Below are 9,785 nucleotides of genomic sequence, written 5' to 3' on the forward strand. Positions count from 1 at the left end.
ATAACCATTTCTTACTATGTGTCAGTAAGTTGTTTTTATTTTAGCATGTGTGTTTGGCTCAGTGTTATTTTTTTAGGATTACTGATAAACTAATGTAGTTTGATTTGTATTAGTTACAGTTGTAGTAATGTTGTCATTTTATTCGTTTTTTATTACGTCTATATAGGTTTTTTTATTTAAGTTTTAGTTGTATTTAATTTGAGTTATTTCAGTACTTCAACATACAAAATGGAAATGAAATAATATATATATATATATATATATTGGATGTATTTATATATGTACATGTATATGCATATGTGTGTGGCTGTACATACACATATGTAGTTGTTGTTTGGTGTTTGGCTTAGTGTTACGTTAGAATCATTATTATACTCATACCTTTTGTTCTTTTAATATTTTGAATTGTTTTTAGCTTATTTCTTATTCAGTGCTTTAATAGGCCTATTTTTGTAATTAAAAAAATAATAATTTTAGCTTTTAGTTTTAATTTAAATTTTAGCATTTTAGTTTTAATTACTTGTTCTTATTTGTAAGTCGCTTTGGATAAAAGCGTCTGCTAAATGACTAAAAGTAAAAGTAAAAGTCATATTAATTAACTACATAACATGCACTAATGGCCAACAATACTACAATATTTATTAATCTTAGTTAATGTTAATTTCTACATTTAATCAAAATATCTGTTAGCATTGGTTAATGCAATGTGAACTATACTGGACAACTGTATTTTTATTAACTTACACTAACAAAGGTCAAATGCTGTGTATACTAACCCAAACATAGCCTAGACGTTAAAGTGATAGTTCACCCAAAAATGAAAATTCTGTCATTAATTACTCACCCTCATGTCGTTCTAAACCCGTAAAACCTCCGTTCATCTTCGGAACACACATTAAGATATTTTTTATGAATTCTGAGAGCTCTCTGACCCTCACATAGACAGCAATGATCCAGGTCCAGAAACGTAGCAAGGAGATCGGTAAAATAATCCATGTGACATAACTAGCGTAGCGTTAGTAAAACTAAAACTAACAAAACCATTAATGAAATGAACTAAACTGAAATTATAAGAAATTTGAAAATCAAGCGTAGCGTTAGTTCTGGCGGGTCACGTTAGTCAAGCTCGCATCAGCTGATCCCCATCTACCTATGGGAATATGACAGCTAAGCATTCATATATAAGGACCCTCCGTGTTATCAGCAGTTTTCGCATTGCTCAATAGCTAATTACCCTCCTCCATCCCCAACTCCTCATCTGTCAGTCAGGATTCAGCCTTCTGATTCTCCTTTGAATCTGACTAATTCTAAAATGTGTACATAACATTATTGAACTTTAACGATATCTGCAATACATTTATGTTGGTTCTGTTCTGTTTACCCTGGGGGGGTTATCGCTGCTCTCCCTGCTCTCATCCATGCTAGGCTGCATGGATGCGCAGGGAGTTCTTGCCCAGAACAGAACCATACCGCCAACCCAAACTGTATGCTAATTGTCAATCATCTTTGACGATAGTGGTCCTGACAGAACAGGGGTTCAACCGTAATTTTACGAAGCTACGAGAATACTTTTTGTACGCAAAGAAAACAAAAATAACGACTTTATTCAACAATTCATCCCCCTGGTGCCATTTTGGAGAGTATCCACTGAACGTAACAGCGTATGCTATTCTGTGTCAGCTGCGTCACACGGATATGTTTTCTACGTTGTTTATGCTTTGATTTGAACGAAAACAACGTATCCGCGTGACGCATCAAAAATATCTTAATTTGTTTTCCGAAGATGAACGGAGGTCTTACGGGTTTAGAACGACATGAGGGTGAGTAATTAATGACAGAATTTTCATTTTTGGGTGAACTATCACTTTAAGTTAGGTTATAATGGACAGGTGAACAAAAACCCAGTGATTCGAAAAGTAGATGAGGGGCATACAGTAAAGTGCAGTGTTGACGTGTCTGGAAATGCACTGAAAGTGAATATCAGTTAAATATGATTTTTAAAAAATGATCGGATATTACTGTTGTGTCATCATCAAGATGTTCCTGTGCCAGATCCATTATGAAGCTTTTGTGCATTTTCAGCTTGTTGTGCCTCCTGCACCAAGAGAGATTTTTATTAAAACAGTGGAGAATCAGTTTCATCGCCATCAGCAAGGGAAAGTTTCACCAAAAATGCAAAAAAGAAGAGAGGAAGAAAACAGATAATTCTACAGCCGATAGTGATAACACACTCTCACAAGGAAATCACTTCACTGATGTTTATCCATTCACCACCGAAGACCCCTCTGGTAATGTTTCCCCCCCCCTTGTTTTAGAGGATTGCAAGAAGTTTGAGATATTGCATTTACAGTTATTTGATTCGATTTTTCAATGAGAATGTATATGAATTATTCTACATACATTAAAGTGGACAAAGGATTTAAAAAAGAGTTTTGAGAAAAAGAAGAAAAACATCTTTCTCTTTTTACCCTACATCTGTTTTCTCTGTTATTTCAACATTTGATAATATCATTCAAACATCTACAGGATAGCTGAGGCCAAATATTTTTTAACGTTCATGTCAAACAAGAAAAGGAAACACGCAGAAATACAACCTTAGATCCTGGGGGAGGTGTCAGACCCAAAAATTCATAAACTGAGTTGTCCTCTTTGGCTTCAAAGAATGTGTCATAGTCCTGCAATTCAGGAAAATATTATTAGCATTTTATAGCAATTAAGGTAGCAACACAGCAATGTCATTTCAGTAAACTTCAATAGAAGCTATCAAACAGAATGCCCATGCTGTTTTTTTCTATAAAACATGGATGTAGACTTGTTTGTACTATATTTCAAATCTTATGAAGCCATGCAATAACTTACAGTGAAACAGGTCTAATTGTTTATTGCTATTATTCACTAAATTCAATATTCTGTGGTTTCCAGGTATTGCAAACAAATAAGTTCCCTGTGAGTACCCAGAACACACAAAGTTACGTTTTCAGAAGACATGAAATACAGCACACAACTTTTACTCATTTAAGAAATAAGAAAAAATATACAGGTTTTGAGCAAAATTAAGGGCAAGTTATGATGACAGTATTTTTATTGTAGAATGAATCATCCCTTATAGACCTGAATGATGAAGCTAAACGACATTTTAATAACTAGATTACAAATGTTTTAATATAGCTGCTCCATCATGAATTTGTAGGTCAGCTTGGGAGACTAATTTATGTAAAAGTTTCTTTTGCTTTGAAAATTATAATTCTCTTCCCGTTTTTAGAGCTCTTTTGAATATGTTTTAGTGCTATATTTCTGCTCTGTCTTTGATTTTACATCTCTTAACCTGGATAAACAAAAAACCTTCAGTCTTGACTCACATTGTGATTTTGATTTAACATTAAGAAGAGCAGCTTTACGGTAACCTCGGTTCTAGCAGGTTCTTACCCCACAATACATCCCCTCATTGAAAATCTGTGGAGGAAGAGGAATTCCATTGGTGGGCTTCTTTTCTCCAGGGACATTTTCCCTCATCCACATCCGGTTGTCCTCGTTTGAAGCAATGTCAAACTGTGTGTAATCGATTTTAAGGGCCTCAAGAAACCCGACAACATCTTGCTGTTTCTTTTTGATCTGTGGTATTGGTAATAACAGAGTACTGACATGAATCCCAAGACAAAACAACATTTTCAAAATTTCTCCACATTCTAAATTTCTCCAAATTCAAAACACATTCCAGATAATAAATATATGTGAACTGTAGTAGATATCTTGAATAGGGTTGCAAAGGGGTGGAACATTTCTGGAACCTTTCCAAAAATCCCAGGAATATTCCAAAAAGTTTCCAAAATTTCTGGAATATTTCCAAAATTTACTAGAAATTTTCCACCTTTTTGCAACCCTAATCTTGAAATAATGATCAGATGCTAATACCATGTTTCTTACATGTCAAATTATCACATACAAAAATCCTTACCAGACAGGGTTATAACATGTACCTCTACTGGACCCATAATCATTGTACAAAAAGAGATAGTGTACACTGTAAAATAAAATCTGTGACATTTACAGTAAAATACCAGCAGCTGTGGTTGCCAGAACTTCACCGTAAAAAAATATGGTTGCAACATTTTAGGTTTTACAGATTTAACTTAAATTCACAATAAAATACCGTATTTCATTAACTGATGTAATGTTAATAAACCATCATACTGAAGTGTTAATATCTGTTTTGAACCATTGAAATACACTGATAACCACCAAAAACAGGTGGTGATGAGAAAGTCACATGATGAACCAAAGCTCATCACAAACAGCTTTTCTAGGAGCTGAGGAGGGTAGTTCTTATATATAGAAGGTGCACACAGTGTCATTCACACATTCACACAAACACTAAAGCTCATCATGGTGACACACATGAAACTGAAATAATGCAATAAACATTAATTTAACAACATTAGATGTAGGATTAAACCCTAATGTACACATCTGATAAGAAAAAACGAAGAATAAACGTTATTTCAACAACAAAAAAAAACATCAAATATGAAGTGTTATGCAGGGAATTCTGGGAGCGTCAATTTACGGTTTTTCACTGTAAATTATACATTGACTTTTTCTTTTACACTTCCAAAAACCGTATTTTTAACAGTATTTTACTGTAAAATTACATTAAATGTAATTACATGTATTCACCGTATATAGTATGGAAACTTACGGTTAACCAGTTAACAGGTTTTTACTGTAGCATTTTTACAGTCTTTTACACAATCATTTTTTAAAGTATATATAGGCTGACATTTTCCACATGTAAGACTAACACAAACACAAACACACGATTTCAGATCAAATAAATCGTCGCCTTGGAACTATAAGTTTCTAGCTTATTTACATTATGTGATGTTTGCATTATTTATTTAATGTTTTATTTGTTAGGGACAGATACAATAAACAGATGAAAATGAGAAAACAATCATCCCATGCATGTGCTTGTAGCTGAAGCTAATTTGCAACACTTTTATAAATTACAATTACAATAAACAAGTAGTACACAATTTTATAATATAAGTACACTAAACATGACTACAGGTTTGTTGGTGTATCAACCAACAGGTTGACACTTTTTAGGTTTTAAGTGTACATTTTGGGACTTTTTATTAAGAAAACAAAAAGTTATCTACAAAGTATAGAATGCAAAAACTTTGAAGCTCAATATTTCAAAACTCATTATGCTTTAACAAATGTAACTCAGTGTTTTGTTGTGTTTGTATGTTTGCACTATTTACATAAATTTGCTTTTTGCACTATTTATTGCTTTGAAATGTACCACTTATCCCTAAACTCTAATATAAGAAGTGCATTAAAAATTAAACGTTTTGACATTTACAATGTTAGTACGGCGATAAAAGACACCTCATGAGAACAAAATGTCATTCTGGTAAATATATGTGCAAAAATATCAATATCTGGTCAATATTTGTGCAAAAACTGTTACAATTTGGTCTAATTGTTTCAAATAATGACCACAATAAATTGAAAATCCAAAAATTAACCTAATTTGTTACAATTTTGAATTGCGGTCTGTTGTAACACTCACTTGAATGCTAATTTACATGGTTCAGGGACATTTTTGCACATTTCTAAAGTACTTCAATGTTTAAAACTCCCAGCTCGCTAACTTGTTAAAACATGATTGTATCAAACTAAGTATCTTAGATTTCTGCTCATGATAAAATTACAAGATTAGATCATTAGCAGCACTGTTAATTATCTCTAAAAACACACAAACCAATAAATAAACATGTTTACCAATACCAGCAAATTCGTTCTGATGAGCAACTGAAATAAATTCTGGCAGTTTCATGTTTAAAGGAATAGCTGCTGCAGTCTGGAATGTGATCTCAGAGATATTTAAGGAAACTGGCGGAGCTGCAACTGTTATTAGATCACTCAGGATTATTTAAACTGACTTGGGTTAAAGCAGCTTTTATTTAAGAGTTTAAAATACATCCACCGCTGATTACTGCTAATATGCTTTGAGCTATCGATAGATTCAAACACAATCAAAGCGCTTCAGAGAAGTGACCTGTTGAATGACTGAACAATAACACACTTGCTCTTACCGCCGTCGATCCAGAGGAGGATGCCAGGAAGACTTTAATGACCATTTTGTGGAAATGCTAAATAAATGATATGGGGAGAAGTGTTTAAAGACACCGCAATCCACTGGAAAGCACACGGCGCTGTAGCCTCGACTCGAGCCTCAAGATATTTAAGGAAACTGGCGGAGCTGCAACTGTTATTAGGTCACTCAGGATTATTTAAACTGACTTGGGTTAAAGCAGCTTTTATTTAAGAGTTTAAAATACATCCACCGCTGATTACTGCTAATATGCTTTGAGCTATCGATAGATTCAAACACAATCAAAGCGCTTCAGAGAAGTGACCTGTTGAATGACTGAACAATAACACACTTGCTCTTACCGCCGTCGATCCAGAGGAGGATGCCAGGAAGACTTTAATGACCATTTTGTGGAAATGCTAAATAAATGATATGGGGAGAAGTGTTTAAAGACACCGCAATCCACTGGAAAGCACACGGCGCTGTAGCCTCGACTCGAGCCTCTCGGTGTCTATTTCTGTCCCCAGCGCATCATCATGTGGCGGGATTGGTGCGTTTGTCCCACTGCTGTCTGAGTGATTGGCAATTTCAGCTGTCTGTCCACATCAGGAGCTGCTAAAGTTAGTGTAACGACTTGCATATATGGACAGAGATGCTGTTTTTTAAGAAACGTGTAATTTGTAAACGTGTAAACAAAAACAAACAAAATAATTTTTTTTAACGAGGTGGTAGGCTACTATTTAAAAACCTCTAGTTAATGCTAATCATCAGTATTGCTTTTATTATTACATTATATGATCCTCATCTTATGATAAAAATGAAAAATTCCCACAGATTTAATTTGGAAAGTTCCCACACTCTCAGGGTTGCTGTCAAGGGAAACAGCAGAGAATGTTGTCCTTGGCTCTGTGTTGAGGGGGGAGCCACTGAGGTCTTCTAAAGTAAGTTACTTACTGGGCCTAGGAAGAGCTAGCATAGCCTACCCATCAAAATGTGCTCCTGGGCTCTGTAACAGGACATCATAGAGGCTTGGGAGGTGGGTGTTTTTGACTCTGGGCAACAAGAAACCAAATAAATAAATAAATAAAAATAATAATTAAATAAAAAACAGAGTGCCTATACACTAACTCCACCAACGTGTGGTTTGGCTCATAGACATAACAAACAGGCTTCTTATTATGTTATTTATTATGTTATGTTAGGTAGGCTATTTATTATGTCTATGGTTTGGCTAGTTAACACTAGAAGGCGGATGCAGCAAAGTGGTAAAATGCATTGCACAGGCGTTTTGACGCAATCGACCCGAGTTCGAATACGCCTTTTGCCGAATTCATTCTTGTCATTTTCACATCTCATCACATTGGAAAGGCAGTTGTTTTCAATAAAACATTAAGGAAATAACCGAAAAGTTGCAAATTAAGTAAGTGCAGGGAGGGATTTATTGTCCCAGTAAGGCAGCATCCATTTAATAATTTTAATAAAAATGTATTTGCACTCAATAGCTACATTATTACTGCATAATAATATATATCTCTATAAGAAAATACTGCTATTTTCACTTAATGTAAATAGAATCCATTGCTATTTGAACTTAGTGTAGCATCTATTGCTAAGAAAATATGCCATTTTCACTTTGTGTAAATAGCGTCTATCGCAAAAAAGCAAATATCGCAAATAAAACAAAATCCTAGCAAACCTCCAGGAAACACCCAAAACATCTTAGTAATAGTTAAGCAAATATCTGATGGGTAAGTAAAAAAAAAAAAGGAAGAAAGAAAAGGAAATTACTCTTAAATGTAGGCTACAGATTTGGAAGTGAAGTCTTCTAGATTATATCCTTGTTGAATTTTCTGTTTCAGAGAAAATTGTCACAGTATAGAATTAATATGAGTTGTGAATGTAAGTTCATGTTGACAGCTAACCTGGTGTCAGTAGATTAGACAGGAGATTAACTCAACAGCAGAGACTTTTGTACAGAGATGGTGAGTGAAGCATTGACAACACGTCAGTAGTCAAGTCAAGTCAAGTCACCTTTATTTATATAGCGCTTTTAACAATACAGATTGTGTCAAGCAACTTTACAGTATTAAATATAAAAATAGTCTCACACACACACACACACTCTCAAACACACACACACACACACACACTCACTCTTTCTCTGGATAATGTTATATGAAGCACCATTACTTCAAACGAGTTATACTTGAAGCCCGCCCTCTGAGAAATACTGAAAACATTGTTATAAATTGAAGCAACACCTTTTGGACTTGGCTCATGTTTATAACAGTAATCTTGGGGGGTAGACTCATTTAAAATAATGTAATCATCAGGTTTTAGCCAGGTTTCTGTCAAACAGTACTGATGCAGCAGTGAATAAAACAATGACGGGTGAGTCTTGCAGGGATACACTGGACATGAGGAGAACACAAGAACTACTTGTGATTATTGATGATGACAGAGATGAGGAAATGCAGGAGACAAGGACGTTGGGGAGATAAGGACATCAACAAGAAAACACAAGTAAGTCATAGTCCAATAGCATATGTACACAAGGGAGCACAGACAATGGGTGTGTGGAGAAACTGCAGGTTTAAACAGCATCATTGCTGAAGTAATCTGCCATTGTAACTGTTAGCAAAACAACACAAGCCTGCTCTAAATCTGTCACAGGGATGGTGCTACAGGTTCTTATTTTAGTGTTGAAGGAACTTTGATAAACTACTAAATTGTGAATTTGTTGTGACCTAATTACAAGCTCCTTTTGCAGATGTAGCAAACAACAGACCCAGCTGTCCAATTTTCAATTTTCTACATAAGACAACCATTAATCCACCTGCCGAGTGTGTATGTAATTAAATCAAAGGCTTTGAAGTATTCTCATTTATGCCACAAGGCAGTATTACAGTGCATTTTTATTGCACAGTACTTATTTTACAGTAAATATTATTAATAACATTACTGATAAAATATTCTGGCAATATTTTACAGTGAAGCAAATTCTGCAGTGAATTTGGTTTGATGCCATGCTTTTGTTTTTTGTAATTGTTGGCCTTTTACCAGTCAGACCATTGAAGGGTGACAGGACATACAGGGAACTGAAGATAGATAGGACAACGGGATACAGTCATACAACAAGTCAGTCAAGACTCAAACCTGTGTGCCATGATATGCTTATGTGCCAAGAGTCAGTTCTTGGTGATTGATTCAAAATGTTGAGATAAAATGTAATTTGTATTTTTTTTTTTTTTTACAATGACATATTTTAAACTAAATACAGTGTAAAGAATATCTAAATTTCTGTGATGATTACACATACATTGTGGCAGTAATATGTTTCAAAATGTTATTTACGACATTCAGTGATCATTGACAGGGAAAGTTAGAAAATGTCTGGACTGTTGCTATACCAAGAATCCAGCAAAGATCACCGTTAGAACACGTCGGACAATCCTGAAAGAGGTGAGAACTAGAGCTCGACCGATATATCGTTTTGCCGATATTACCAGCCGATATGAGCCTGTCGCCGATATATCGGTATCGGCGAATATGCCGCCGATATGAACATTTTTTTTACAGAACATATAATGCAGATAAAATGCTTGAAATGGCGTAATTACTTAATTTGTCCAGCAGAGCACGCTCCGTTGTTTGCTACTGGCGACCTGGATGAAACGCTTTAAAG

The 9,785-nt window shown here is 34.8% G+C and overlaps 1 pseudogene; it reads right to left on the reverse strand.

Moving 5' to 3' along the window:
• LOC107655819 (SH3 domain-binding glutamic acid-rich-like protein) overlaps positions 1-6,233 on the reverse strand; it is a 32,912-nt pseudogene extending 26,679 nt beyond the window's left edge.
• Positions 6,234-9,785: the final 3,552 nt, after the last annotated feature.

The sequence above is a fragment of the Sinocyclocheilus anshuiensis genome, unplaced genomic scaffold (genome assembly GCF_001515605.1).
Source record: "Sinocyclocheilus anshuiensis isolate Anshui unplaced genomic scaffold, SAMN03320099.WGS_v1.1 scaffold1421, whole genome shotgun sequence".
Taxonomy (NCBI): Eukaryota; Metazoa; Chordata; class Actinopteri; order Cypriniformes; family Cyprinidae; genus Sinocyclocheilus; species Sinocyclocheilus anshuiensis.